Source organism: Balaenoptera musculus, chromosome 18, assembly GCF_009873245.2.
Source record: "Balaenoptera musculus isolate JJ_BM4_2016_0621 chromosome 18, mBalMus1.pri.v3, whole genome shotgun sequence".
Classification (NCBI taxonomy): domain Eukaryota; kingdom Metazoa; phylum Chordata; class Mammalia; order Artiodactyla; family Balaenopteridae; genus Balaenoptera; species Balaenoptera musculus.
The window spans coordinates 2,082,102-2,096,347 of NC_045802.1; the positions used below are offsets into that span (position 1 = coordinate 2,082,102).

General features: G+C 37.6%; 1 long non-coding RNA gene across 2 annotated transcripts in view; it reads left to right on the forward strand.

Moving 5' to 3' along the window:
• Window positions 1–14,246, forward strand: part of LOC118884446 — a 210,604-nt gene that overhangs the window by 156,436 nt on the left and 39,922 nt on the right. The window contains exon 8 of one of the 2 annotated variants that reach the window (XR_005017287.1): window positions 10,596–10,680. The exons of the other annotated variant lie outside the window; for it this stretch is intronic. This is a non-coding gene — a long non-coding RNA (uncharacterized LOC118884446). The remainder of the gene's footprint in view (window positions 1–10,595; window positions 10,681–14,246) is intronic. 2 annotated transcript variants of the gene reach the window in all.

Genomic DNA, 14,246 nt, shown 5'->3' on the forward strand with positions numbered 1-14,246 from the left:
TAAATGCTACAGAAAAATTGGATATTCCATATGCAGAAATATTAACTTAGGCCCCTCAAAGCATAAACAAAAAATTTATTAAAATATATCATTATTCTATATTTAAGTGCCAAAGCTATAAAACTTCTAGAAGTAAACATTAGAGAAAATCTTTGTAATCTTGGGTTAGATATATATATTTAGACCTGACACTAAACACACAACACATTACAAATAATACATTGAATTTCATGAATATTTAAAGCTTTTTTCTTCAAAGACACCATTAACAAAACATAAAGACAAGCCACTGACAAGAAAATAGTTGCAAATATTTCTTGTAAAGAACTTGTATCCAGACATATAAAAAGTTCTTGCAATTCATTAATAAGAAGACAAACAACCCAATTAAAAAATCAGCAATAAATTTGAATAGACATCTCACCAAAGAAGATATGAAAAACTAATAAGAATTATGGATGAACAGCTAATAAGAAAATGAAAAGATGGTCACCATCATTGGCATTAGTGAAATGCAGATTAAACCCAAAATTCCATACCATTAAATATCCACTAGTGTATCTACAATCCAATATATGACAATAACAAGTGTTGACCCTGATGTGGAGAACTTGGAACCCTCCTACACTGCTGATGGGAAAAAATAATGATATAGGAACCTTGGAAAACAGTTTGGCAGTTTTTATTATTTTCCATATAATCCAGAAATTTCATTTCTGTCCACACAAAGACTAGTATGCAAAAGTTCATACCAGCATTTTTCATAAGAGACAAAGACTGAGAAAAATCCACATGTCCATCAACTTGTGCATGGAAGCAAACTGTGGTGTTTCTGTATAATGGAATACTACTCAGCAATAAAGACAAACTATCGGTACATGCAACAATACAGATAATTATCCAAAATATTATGCTAAGTGAAAAAAGCCACAAAAAGACAACATATTGTATGGTTCCATTCATAAGAGATTTTAGAAAAGGCAAATCTATAGAGACAGAGGGCAGATCCAAGGTTGTTTGGGACTTGGGGCAGAAATAGGAATTGACTGAAAACCAGCATGAAGGAACTTCCTGTAGTGATGGACAAATTCTAAATTTTGAATTAGGGTGAGGATGGTACAACTGTATGCATTTCATAAAAATCACTAATAACTGAATCACTTTGCTGTACACTTGAAACACTGTAAATCAATTATACTTCAATAAAAAATATTTTAAAATTTCATAAAAGTAAAAAAAAAAAAACAAAATAAAAATTAAAAAATAAAAGTAATCCCACCCCGCCAAAAAACGTCTAGTGAAATTCTAAGTTGCCTGACGCAAATAAAAGAAAAAAATAAATGTCTCACAATATTTGAAAAAAAAATCATTAAACTTTACACTTACAAAGGGTGCATTTTTTTCTACTTAAATATAGCTGTTAAAAACTTTATCCTGTCACTTCAAAAATTTAGCAAAACTGGAAATGTATTACAATTCTAAGTGTGCCTACTAATCATAACAGTAATAAATGTTATATATTAAATTTAGGAAATTGGAAGGGAGGAAATTTGTAGTCTTGATTGGTATTTAACAAAGAGATGGGTTGTCAAGAAGTTGTACATTAAACATGAGCTTCAGATGATGTAACTAATTGAAAACCAATAAAGTTTCTCTTTATTGAGTCTCATTCTGTAAACCCCAACACAGTGATCTTGTGAGTCCTAATTTATTCCATCATTTAAAGAAGGCTTAATTCTTGCAATAAATATTGCCGCACTTCCTTAGACACAAGCATTGTATATTTGCTAAGTCATAATATGAATAATAAACACTATTTCAACACTTGAAAAATTGAAAGCACATTCATCTGAACAATATAGATGTCATTTGTTTTAAATCACTTTGTTATAAAGCAGAAACTAACACACCATTGTAAAGCAATTATACTCCAATAAAGACGTTAAAAAAAAAAGCAATCTGAAGTCTTTAAATGTAAAATAATTCATTCACGGCTTCATAAGTAATTTTTTGGTGGATCCAGGTCTAGAACTTGCCAGACAGGTATTTTGTGACCACATATATTCATTATTTGGCTTTGAAGGGATACCATATTTCAGAGATGCTGGAGTCCATTGATTTGTAAAGTGGGGGCCACGACCCATTTATAGGTTGTGAGTATAAATCAGCTCGAGGAATGTGAATATAAATTTTTTTTCTAATGAAAGAGAATATTACAATAGAAAACAATATGAAGCCCAGGCAGTAAATTGTGGTAGAGATTATTATTCTTTCAGAATTTTCTTTTCCTTCCCACTCTTGCAATAATTTGGCCTTTGGCTTTGGGCTTGTCTATACAATTTACTGTGACCAAAAGAACATGGACAGAAGTGGCAACACGCAGTTCTCAGCAGAGGCTTTAAGGGGATCACATGTCACCACACATGCTCTTGGGCACCTGTACAATTTCACAGGAGATTCTGGTGCAAGATGGGGAGACCAGTGAAGTAAGCCCAATTCCAGCTCTCATCCTGGAGCCTGACCCAGCAGGTCCTGACTATTCCCAGCAGAGTCACAGCTGACACACACAACCCGGTTTGAGGAAGAAATGCTTGTTGCTGTAAGCCATTAAGGTTTGGGGTTGTTTGTTATGTAGCATTAATACCGCAAAACCAATTAATACCCAAAGTTTACTATTGTATCATGAAACTTTTTTTTCACTTAGGACACATATGTTTATGTGTTTGAGGAATTGAGCCATCCCTACAGTTGAGATATAAAATACATTTCATTTTGAGTGTTTGGTCAAAAATTGGAAAATTATTTCCTTAACTGACTAAAAAGGGAAACTCCTTTTAGACAAAGGAAGATACATATTTCTCTCTAGGGAGTTATCAGCTGTTTTTTTGCATCACTTTGTACCTAGTGGTCAAATTCATAATTTTTGTTTTCAAAATATCTGGGCTAGAAGTACAGTCAGGAAGGGGTAACGTGGAGCCATCAGCTAAAGCTGGAACAATTGGGCATCCTTAATTGTTAAGAGCCTGCAGGAGAAGAAAGCATTCCCTGGGGTCGCGGCTTGTTTCAAGTACAGGCAGGAAGAGTGTGTGACGATGGTGCCTCCTGATGAAGTGTGCCTACAGTGGGTTAGGAATGTTCCAGAAACTCGGAACCACAGAACCAGTGTGGAGATGATGCAAGCCGATTAACTAAGAAGTATCTCCGAGCCGCAAGATGTGGGGAGGGAGATTTTATTCTCTTTTTGATTTTTTAAAGCTCTATGGAAAAATACTACTCTGTAAGAACTTTTCGGTATAGTAATATTCAAAAATTATACAAGTGAAGTCAATTTTTTAGGTTTAAACCCTAGGAATGGCCCAATGATGCATACTAGGTCTCTCCTGCCTGCAGGAAATATTTGGGTAGAAATAGCTGAACCCAAAGTTGGAAGTCATTAGAAAAATTAAATTAAAGCGATAATTTATATCCAGATAGAATAGGTTTTAACAAAGAATTCAATTAAGAATTTTAAAAATTTCTGGAGTAGGTTAGAGGAAAATAGGATTTGCCTAAAGTATCAGGTCTTTTGATCCGATTCTGGGAACCCTACAAATCAGATAGCTAAAATGAATGAAGACAAAGTGCATATAAGTAATGCTTAAAACCTGATTAAGCATGATCACAGGACCAATTTTGGCTGAAATAAAATGTATGCTGCGTAACCCTTAGTGCACAAATTAAATAGAGAACTTATGAAATTCTAGGGAAAAAAAAAAAGAGAGTTTGGTTTTAATCTGAGGTGTTCAATTTTCCTGAGGAGGAGGTGAAATGATAAATTCCGTGCTTACTAAATGGTTCTCAACTTTGGCTGCATAAAAAGCACGCCCACTGGCCAGGCCTTATCCCACACAGTCAGCAGCGTCTCTGGCGGGTGGGAGCACCTGTGACTTCTGATGCAGCCTAGGTTGAGAATCACTGCTTTAAATATTCTAAATAAGTGTTTAATAGAAATATACGATCATTTATCAATATTTGGAAAGTGGGAAATGATAAAAAGTGATATGAAAGTTTTTTAAACTTTTTCTTCAGTGGGGCTGAGAAGAGTGTTAGAGCTGTAGCCTTAAGGTAAACTTTTGATAAATTTGGATACTTTGTCCAACATTTGACTGATGGCTGAACATGTTACTAAAGTCATAGGGGGCTCTGGTGCTAGAGCATTTCCTGAACATACCTGGGATCTTCTAGATTTAACCATTTCCATCGGGACTGGGAGAACACTGGATCTTATCAGTAGCCCAAGTCCTTTAGTAAAAAAATAACGAATTGTAAATAAACACAAAATAATGGTAAACACCAAGTCTTATTTTTTGATTCATTTTGGCAATGCAACCTTTCAAGCTGGACTACATATATGTCAGAGGGAAGGGAGGTTCCTGTTTTATGGGTCTAAGAGGAACATTTTCTATTAAGATTCAATCTGTAACATTTGCCATATTTTTCAAATAATAAATTGTCATAAAATTTCTTCTTATAGAGCCACTGTGAGCTCTGTATATTAACAAGTGGGACTCTTGTGTCTCACTTGTATCCAGCCCAATAACACAGCCCATAGTAAATACTTAATAAATATCTGTGCAATGACGGTGGAATAATTCCATGCTCGTCTTTCAGTGAATTAAATGAAATGTTATCCTAAATTATTTTTACTAGTTACACTAGTTCCCCCGCCCCCCCCCACCCCGGCCTCCATTTTGCTTTCCGAGGTTTCAGATACCTGTGGTCCACCAAGGTCCGAAACTCTTACATGGAAAATTCCAGAAATAAACAGTTTATACGTTCTAAACGGCGCGCCGTTCCGAGCGGCTGATGGAATCTCGCGATGCTATGTCGTCCCGCCGGGAGGGACGTGAATCACTCTCGGTCCAGCGCGTCCCGCCCGCCCGTGAGTCACGTGGTGGCCGTCTGGGTTATCAGACCGACTGGGGTGTCGCAGGGCTCGTGCTCAAGTGACCCTTATTCTACTTAATAACGACCGCAAAGCAAGAGGAGTGAAGCTGGCAGTTCCGACACGCCAGAGAGAGGACGCACAGTGCCTCCTTTGAGGGAAACGGCGGAAGTTCTGGACTTAATCAGGAAAGAAAAAAAGGTGTGTGCCGAGGTTGCTGAGATCCACGGTAAGAACGAGTCTCCTGTGATGTCGTGAGGCAGGAAAAAGAAACGCCTGCTCGGTTTGCTGTCACATCTCAAACTGCAAAAGCGACAGCCGCAGCGCGTGGTCAGTGCTTAGTTACGATGGACAGGCATTAACTTTGTGTACAGTAAGATTTTTGAGACAGAGGCAGCTTCACGGAAGTTTGGACGGTAGGTTGGCATAGTTGTTCTATTTATTATTCGTCATTGTTGTTCATGTGTTCCCTGTGCCTAAGTTACAAGTCAAAACTTGACCGCAGCTCTGTGTGTAGCGGGAAATATATGCAGGACTGTGTGAGTTTTAAGGCATCCACTGGGGGTCCTGGGAGTATCCCCTGCGGACACGGGGGGACGACTGCATAGCCTAAATAATCTCTCTCTCTCTCCTCTCTACCTCTCTGTTCCTCTACTATTCAATAGTAAATTGAATGAGCAGGAACAATATATGTCTCCAACTATCCTTTGACTATATACTTAGTGAGAGAACTTTTTCTTCAATTGCTAGTGCATGCCTTTTCTATTCTTTCACAGGTAATAATAATAATGTCACAAAGAGTTTCACTCAGTTATTTGTATGTAATTATATATCATATTTAAGATCTATTTGTACATTTATATGTATAGATTATTATTACACATATAAATGTATAAGATCTATATATCATATTTAAGATCTGAAGCTATACATTTCCTTATATCTAATAATTAAAGTTTACAACTCCATTTAATGTAAGATTTCTCCTCCCTGGAGCCCTGGGAGGAACCTGCCTTCAGAGCAGTGTTTGGTGGTTCTATCTCTTTTTTTCTTCTTTCCTCCCCTGCTTTCTGGCTGCTGTTTGCACCCCTTCTGGTGGTAGGGGGAGGGATGGAACTCGTGGACCCCACCGTATCAGATTCCATGCTCATTCCCACATTAATGCACAAAACCCTCAAAAACATCTATGATGTGAAAACACACCCTGCATTCCCCCCGAGACTAAAGCCAACATCAGTGCCCAAAGTGAAAATACGAGCTCTCTGCTGAATGTAGAGATCTCTCAACAAACCCTGCTTTATTCCAGATACAGCTTTTCCTGTCAAAGTTGTATTAATTCCAAGCTTTGACAGCAGAAATTGTTCTATGATCAGGTGAAGCATAGATCTCTTTATAAGACATAACGATCTGAAGAGTTAAAAAAAAGAACAAGGAACGAGGAGAAAAGAGAAGTACATCAGAATGCAGAGTAGAAACTATGATTAGTGGTGGAAGGTTGAAGATACGTCTAAAAATACGTGATTCTGACTCTCTTTGGCTGATAATGTAGATATTGCTAATGCAGCAGTCACTCAAAGAGAGCAGTAAAGGTTTCTAATGCCTGTATTTGTATTAATCTGAGCAAGTCCCTGGACTGGTTTCCAAAGATCTGCTGTTCTGTAGGCCTGTCGGACTTGTCATGTCCTTAAGGAAGCTGCTTGGTGTACGATGTTTATATTTTGCTTTGTTTCTTTTGTTTTGTTTATTTTGAATTGGTGAAGCGTGGAGGGCTGGAGAGAGAGGTTTTCAAGAACTCTGGGTGGAAATCATACTAATACTGTGAACAGTACTTGCCACATGCAAATAAGAGGTGCCAGATAAAATAGGGGTGTTCAGTGAAATGTACCCTTTACCCCAATTTCCCCCCTGATTAGTAGTCCTGGGAAGGACAAAAAAACATGTTGCAGATCAGAAAAGACTTGCTTGCTGCCGTGTCTGGGAAAGCTTTTTGGGAGCGGGTGGTGTGAGCTCCGTCTGGGTGGCAGTCTGCATTGGTCTGTGTACCCTATGTGCATTTTCCACCGTGAGGAGCAGTGCCTTTTAAGTCCAAATAGTGACGTTCGGAAGATCAGAGAGATTGTTTACTTTTTCCACACCCTGCACAGGGCTTCCTGAGACATTTCATCATCATGGCCTGCACTGCCAAGTTTAACCCCCTGCATACTCCCTCACTTGACAAAGCTTTTAACACTTTTTGGTTTTAAACCCAGATGCTTTTTTCCACAAACACCTGTACTGTAAATGAGAACATTTTTTCTGTAACTATTTAATAGTCAGTGGCTGACAACACAGGAGCTAAGATAGCTGTTGTATTAAGTGCAGAGGCATACAGGATGCTCTCAGTCATCCGTTTATGTGACTGGTCTGTTTGTGATCTTTGTCTTTTGCGGGGGCCCAGGATTTGCTGGGAACCAGAGAGCTTTACAACCAGCAAACAATACTTTTGTATTTTCCCTCACGTATGTGACTTGGAAGCAGGTTTGGGGGTGTGACCGTATGTAGCTGTCGTTATTTTAGATGACTCCCAAAATAGATGCTGCTGAAGCCCTTTGTAAGTGAAAGATTCTAACACCTCTTGGTAATGGTAGGCGTGATCACTGAAGAATAAAAAAGCAACTTTTTGGGTCTCAAAGTGAAAAGATAATTATGCCGAACACCACACCTGGTTCTGCCGGCTTGTCTCATTACAGGAACAGGATATTGAAGGTTTTCATTTTCCACAGTCCTTCGCATCACTCCAGCTTGATCATTTTCTAAGATGTGGTTCTATCACGTCTCTCGTGGAGGTGTCCTGCCCCCAGCCACCTCGCTGTGTCTTTCCGTGAACTCACATTTCTTACTGCATAGAGAGTTCATTTTGCAATCAGTCTTATTTTGTTCTGTGAATTTAGTTTCTATTTGAGAGCTGGCATTTTCTTCCCCCGTGCATTTAGGACTCTTCATTTAAACAGAAATGAAGTCCTTCTCGAGGAGAGGGACTGTCTTAATAATACCCTAAACACTAAATACCCCCAATAGTACTTTGCACATGGAAGGATTTTATTAAGCATTTTAAAAAATTCATTGCTTTGGATAAAAATTAGTGATCTGACGAGCATCTCGTAGAGGCATCTTAAATGAGTCACTTTATTAGCCTTTGAGGACATGACAGTGGTGTGTCCACAATGTGAGAAATGGCTTACATGTGGAACCTGGAATCACACACAATTTATGAAGTTTCTTAATAGAGGATGATCACCCAAAAGAAAGTACTCAGCAAATGGGACTTGTGAGTCATCGTATGTGGGAGTCTTTCAAAGCTGGCATTACTTTCAGTCTAGTGTAGAAGCCCATTAAATGTGTAAGATACACCCAAAAAACCAGGTCTTAAAACTCCTCAATTGATTCAATCCACCTCTTGTTAGGGGTTTTCTCTCCTTTCCTTTTCTTTGCTTTGCTTTTTCTTTTTAACGAGTGACTACTGTCTGCTTTGCTCTTTCTGGGCCGTTGCCAAGATTTCGTTTCCAATCTTAATAACCAACTTACAAATGCACTTTAATTTCTTATGGCACTGTAAAATTTATCAAAAGCAACTTGACTTTTACTTCTTATTAAGTTAACATGAATACTCTATTTAAAATGTGTAGAGAAATCTAATATCTTTCAGGTGCCACTGAAAGTAACTTCCAAGCAGTTGTGATTTATTCAGTTTCCAAATAGTATCTTTTCATTCACAAAGAGAAAGGTATCAAATTTCTTAAATGAAATATAATTGTATTATTTTGTAAATTTATGGTAAATATTCTTGGCACCCATCCCATTTATATATAGTTATTTTAAAATTTTTAAAAGTTTTTAGTTTTTGGAGCAGTTTTAGGTTTACAGCAAAATCGAGGGGAAAGTACAGAGGTTTCCCACATACTCCCTGTTCCCATAGATGTACAGCCTCAGCCATGATCAACGTCATGCCCAGAAGGGTGCATGTTTCACCAGGTACCAGGACGATCTTAGACACATCATAACAACGAAGGACCTTCGTGTACCTGAGCATTCACACGGTTGTTGTACATTGGATGTAAATAGTTATTTTTGACATTATCTATCATTTCATAATTCTCTTAATAAAATATTTGAAAATGATCTATTTCTGATCACTTTTATAATACAACAAACAAAATAGTGTTTTGCTGTAGTTGCTGGTTTATTAACATGAATTTGGTAGTTCTCCAATATAAATGATTTGATAAAAATGAATGTTTTACAATGTCACATTTTCATTTATACTTGCATAAGTTCCACCATTCAGGAGTTCTCAAAAAGAAAAAAAAAAAAAAGAGAGAAAAGAAGAGAAACGAGGTAATAAAAAAGGAAATCTCTCTAGAGAATTTCTTTGGTGAAGCATTTACACATACAGACATTTTCATCTCCAAGGCAGTCATCAGAAATAGGATTTTCATAAGTGCAGATTTAGATGAGTAGAGCAACTAAAATAATATCTAATCATAGTTGTCAGTTTATTATGGAAATATTTAATTTTCCAGGGATTTTGAAATTATTGAGTTATATTTTATATTACTTTTTATTGGATAAATGTAAGTGAACATATTTTAAAATATGAGAAATTGGAATCAACGCAAAGCAGCCAGAAAGGAATTACAGGTTTAACCCCATAGGAGAGAGTTCCAATATAAGGAACGTGGATATCTGGCCATGGAGCTGGTCTTCACACAAATGATTTTTGGAATCAAACAAACATTTTTTGGGGTTAATTGATGATATTCTATGAATCACCTTTACATTCCAAGATGTAAAGGTGATCCCTTTGCTTTCAGAGCTCATGGATGTAATACCAATCAAGTCACCATTTTCTTCTCTTAAGCTTAATTAAGTCTGAGAAAGAAAACCAGGTAGATGAACAAATAGGAAGCCGATGAAAAGAGCACCTATTTAGAGAAGTAGCAGTGAAAATATTTTCATTTGTAATTGAGCGATATTAAGTTACTGGTGCTAACATCCATGTGATATGCTCAAAGATCATCTTTTCTTCCTGGGCACGCAACCAAGTACGGTTCTGGTCTCCTTGTAGTTCATGGGACCATGCGACTGAGTTCTGGCCAACAAATGTGGGCCATCCACGGGTGCCACTCCCAGTGCTGGCCTTTCAGGGGTCTTCCCAGCACTCTGTTTGCTAAGGGGATGGCCAGGGACTAAAGACCTAGTGGAGGTCTCCAGGGCCTTCTGGGCTCCCAGGTCAGCGGATGGCAGACACTTAGATGGAAGCAGCCTGAATGCCTGAGTCATTTCACGGCCAAAGCTGTGCAAGGACACCACCCACAGTGGGACATCTGCACTGGACGTCTGTGAGTGAAAAATAAACTATTACCTGGGACTTCCCCGGTGGTCCTGTGGTTAAGACTTAGCCTTCCAATGCAGGAGGTGTGGGTTCGATCCCCAGTCGGGGAGCTAAGATCCCACATGTCTTTGCGGCCCAAGACAAAAAAAAAACAAAACAAAACATAAAACAGAAGCAGTACTGTAACAAATTCAATAAAGACTTTAAAAATGGTCCACATCAAAACAATCTTTAAAAAAAAAACCAAAAATAGATGATTACCATGTTAAGCCCTTGTGATACTGGGTTTGTTTGTTACAGGGCTTAGTCAGTACAAGACCAGTACTTTCTTCTGGATACCCTGAAATATTTACGAGACTGCGTCTGCTTTAGGAAGAAGCTAGAGGTATGTACCTCAAATGGAACGAATGAAATGGGGAGATATGTACACGTATGTGTATTTTTATTTAATACGAGGCTTCCAGTCTTATAGATAATTCTTTTACTCATCAACTTTGAAAAGGCTTAGCTTAGAAAATGAGACAGATTTTGGCTCTGCACTTAAGTTAATCGTAGCTATGTCTACACAGTGCTAAAGCTGAGCAGCATAGGATGCAAACCTAGGAGCGCCAGTTGGATTATACAGTCAATTGTTTTCAAAGAAGTAGTCTGTGCGCTGGCACAGGATTCTACCCAATTGCCAAATGACAGAAAGGGATTGCTTCCTTTGCCTCTGATTCTGTGTCTGCCTCAATCCTAGACTATCCAGACAGAGTCATGGTGATCGCCTGAATTAATTAGAGAAAACATTCTAATAAATTCTCCAACATCCCAGCATCTGCCATACTTGTAACAGTAGTGGCAGAACCCAGAAGATAACAAGCGGCCCGAATTGTGTCATGTCTCACCTCAAGTGAGATTTGATGTACTTTTCATTTTAACTACTTAATTCCAAAAATATTTAGAGGTGGCAAATGTCTAGGGAAACCTTCTTGTATTGGATACAAGTGATTAGCTCACAAGGCTGGGACTGTATCTACTTGGGGGGTATGGTTCATCTCAGGAAGTATAGGACAAAGTGGTTTAATCACAGGCTTGGGTTTCTTAATAGCAAAACCAGGGCTCCTGGGGGAAGTGTTTCTGTGACACACGCTCCCTGAATCCATCAGGGCTGCCTTGACTGAGGGGAAATTTCTGGTTGAAATGAATAGCTCTGAGGTGAGAATGAATGCAGCTGCTGTGGTCTTTTAGATGCTGGGTGCTGCTCGCTGAATGGCAGGGGTGTTAAACCTGCCAGTCTGGTCACCGTTAGCATTTGGTGAAGAGGTATCAGGTTACTGCCTGCTTGGGGACCTCTGCAGCAGTCTTTAAGCAAAAGTTGTTCTGGTCCAGTTGGAAGTTAAGAGCTGTGGCTTCTTTTCTTTCTGTCTCTTGTTTAAATCACTAAACTACTCCCTTTAAAATATGTTTGTGTATGTAATATGCATGCAGTTTCCCCCTCTGGAAATTTAACAAGATACCTCCTATTTCACGATAATTATGTATTCCTTATTTAGATTAGGAACTATTGTGTGTATTTTTTTAAATTTATGCTTTGGGGCCTTGTAAAAAACTGGTGATTAATTAGTGTAGATTTTGATATTGGAACCAAGATAGCAGAAATAATTAAGAAGTTTCCAATTTAAAAGAAATCAAGAATTTGAAGCAAAATTAAAAACTGAAGTTAAATAATATCATGACATAGTCTTTTGAAATGTTATCTATTGTGTGAATTTAATACACACTTTAAAAAGGAGACTAAATAGGTTTGGTGAGAGCTTAAAAAGAACGGGGCTAGATGTTTGGTAGCTTGATAACAAATTAAGTATTCTCTAAGCTTGATTTTTATAATTTGTTCTTTTATGCCTTATAGAGAATTTATAGTTGAAAGAAAATACTTGCTTGATTTTAGTCAGTTGATGAAAAAGTTGGTAGAATCTAAGGATCATATCTAGGAGTGAGAGAATGACATTGAGAAGAACATGTGTGTGATTTGGAAACCTATTTCTAATGTGGGATATATCCTGTGTACACTGTAGACTTCCCTTTCAGGTAGGGACTGTTATTACTAAGAAGTGTGTCTGTTAATGCTTAAAAATTTTCAGTCTGAGTAAGACTTTACCTTACGTTTTATAATGGTTTTCCTTTTCTAAATGAAATCAGCAAAAACTTTCTGTAAACATTCATTGAATGTCCTGCCCTTCTCCACTTGTTTTCCCATGGTTATGAATTCTTTGGCTGTAATTACCCCCTATTGAAAAAGCATTCCCTAAAATTAAGATTTTCCAAGTGAACGAGAGGATTAGTTGCCACAGGGATTTTCAAAATTATTATTTTTTTCAATGTTTTATTTATTCTTAAAAAATTTTTTTATTTTTATACCATTTTTAAAGGTTACTTTCCCATTTACAGTTACTGCAAAATATTGGCTCTATTCCCCATGTTGTACAATACATCCTTGAGCCTATCTTTTTTTTTTTTTGAATTTTTGAATTTTATTTTATTTATTTTTTTATACAGCAGATTCTTATTAGTCATCAATTTTATACACATCAGTGTATACATGTCAATCCCAGTCTCCCAATTCATCCCACCACCACCACCCCTTGCCCCTTCTTTCCCCCCTTGGTGTCCATACATTTGTTCTCTACATCTCTGTCTCTATTTCTGCCCTGCAAACCGGTTCATCTGTACCATTTTCCTAGGTTCCACATATATGCATTAATATACGATATTTGTTTTTCTCTACCTGACTTACTTCACTCTGTATGACAGGTCTCTAGATCCACCCACGTCTCTAACAAATGACCCAATTTCATTCCTTTTATGGCTGAATAATATTCCATTGTATATAATGTACCACATATCTTCTTTTATCCATTCATCTGTCGATGGGGCATTTAGGTTGCTTCCATGACCTGCCTACTGAAATAGTGCTGCATGAACATTGGGGTGCATGTGTCTTTTTGAATTAAGTTTTCTCAGGGTATATGCCCAGTAGTGGGATTGCTGGTCCTAGTGGTAGTTCTAGTTTTTAGTTTTTTAAGGAACCTCCATACTGTTCTCCATAGGGCTGTATCAATTTACATTCCCACCAACAGTGGCAAGAGGTTCCCTTTTCTCCACACCCTCTCCAGCATTTATTGTTTGTAGATTTTCTGATGATGCCAGTTCTAACTGGTGTGAGGTGATACCTCATTGTGGTTTCGATTTGCATTTCTCTAATAATTAGTGATGTTGAGCGCTTTTCATGTGCTTCTTGGCCATCTGTATGTCTTCTTCGGAGAAATGTCTATTTAAGTCTTCTGCCCATTTTTTGATTGGCTTGTTTGTTTTTTTAATATTGAGCTGCATGAGTTGTTTATATATTTTGGAGATTAATCCTTTGTCCATTGATTCATTTGCAAATATTTTCTCCCATTCTGAGGGTTGTCTTTTCATCTTGTTTGTAGTTTCCTTTGCTTTGCAAAAGCTTTGAAATTTCATTAGGTCCCATTTGTTTATTTTTGTTTTTATTTCCATTACTCTAGGAGGTGGGTCAAAAAAGATCTTGCTGTGATTTAAGTCAAAGAGTGTTCTTCCTATGTTTTCCTCTAAGAGCTTTATAGTGTCCAGACTTACATTTAGGTCTCTAATACATTTTGAGTTTATTTGTGTGTATGGTGTTAGGGAGAGTTCTAATTTCATTCTTTTACATTTAGCTGTCCAGTTTTCCCAGTAGCACTTATTGAAGAGACTGTCTTTTCTCCATTGCATATCCTTGCCTCCTTTGTCATAGATTAGTTGACCATAGGTGCATGGGTTCATCTCTGGGCTTTCTATCCTGTTCCATTGTTCTATATTTCTGTTTTTGTGCCAGTACCATATTGTCTTGATTACTGTAGCTTTGTAGTATAGTCTGAAGTCAGAGAGTCTGATTTCCCCAGCTCTTTT